Here is a 1,228-nt window from a genome sequence, read left to right on the forward strand (position 1 = left end):
TGCGAGGACACAACGTAGCTCTTTATACACAAACTTACTCTTTTTTGGGCGGCTGGAGCTTTCCATTACTCTCCTCCAGACGGACCAGTCCGACCACGACCTACCATTCCTGTCCCTTGGTGGCTGGTTTACGCTCTACCTACCCAGCATTGTGTTAGTTCAATGATAGATTTATTTGGAGCCTTCCACGTGACCCAGCATTGTGTTAGTTCAATGATAGATTTATTTGGAGCCTTCCACGTGACGGCTTAGTCTTTTTGCGGTGGTGGTCTAGGGGCAATGACGTTTGCTTCACCCGCAGAAGAGCCCGAGTTCGATCCTCGGCGACCGTTACTGTACTCCAATGGGCCCGTAGACCACCGCGCGTGATAGGTTGATCGGTTGATACACCTCGGGAGTTTTTGGCAGGAGTGGGACTCGAACCACCGTATTCCAGGTGTCCGCCGACACTGTGGTCGTCGCTCACCCCACTAGGCTGCTGAGGCAATCGATTCGGTTTCTTTACCAGTCGGACCATCTGTGTGGGTCGGATGGTAGCTGTCGTGTCGTGTGTTGTAATCTCGGACTCACCGTAACCGTTGTTAAGCACATTCCCTTCCTAGTAAAATTTGAACCTGATGCATATCGCATTTCATGAATGGTTGATCTTTGTTAAAACTCGGTGGCACTTCGGTGCTCTAGGTGATCGAATAGACTCAGATATCGCCCCAGCGAGGACTCATTTCAATTTGTGACCGTTGGCAAGGCACTGGCTTACCAGGGCTGCCTGAGAGACGGCTACCACATCCAAGGGTGGCAGCAGGCGCGCAAATTACTCAGTCTCGACACTGGGAGGTAATGAACAAAACTGGTGGCACAAAGCATATTGTTTTATGACTGCAATGAGTGAAAATTACATCGTTTCACGAGTAGCAATTGGAGGGCAGTGTGGCGGGGGACTGGTCTTGGGACAACTCGAATGGTCGTTAGTCGTCGAGGGTCGTCAGCTATTAGTTTGCAAGACAACGAGACACAACAGGCGTGTGCGAGAGTGTGTGCGAAGCCAAAGGGCTCTGTTACAAATACTCCCCGGGTTAGTGAAACTGATCGTCCCCAACATCTTCACCATCGCGGTAAGCGCGGGCGGCGATAGATCTAACAGTGAAACCTTCGCGGTGTTCCGGGTGCGGGCTGTTAGTAGTAGGAGGTGTGGGGTGCACTGGGAATAAAACGAGTGGGACTCAAACCA

General features: G+C 51.5%; 1 non-coding gene across 1 annotated transcript; it reads left to right on the forward strand.

Annotated features, from left to right (window-relative positions):
• Positions 1-259: 259 nt before the first annotated feature.
• On the forward strand, positions 260-332 carry GNI_231030. The gene has a single exon. It is a non-coding gene; the product is annotated as a tRNA-Val (tRNA).
• Positions 333-1,228: the final 896 nt, after the last annotated feature.

The sequence above is a fragment of the Gregarina niphandrodes genome (genome assembly GCF_000223845.1).
Source record: "Gregarina niphandrodes unplaced genomic scaffold scaffold00255, whole genome shotgun sequence".
In the NCBI taxonomy this organism is placed as follows: Eukaryota; Apicomplexa; class Conoidasida; order Eugregarinorida; family Gregarinidae; genus Gregarina; species Gregarina niphandrodes.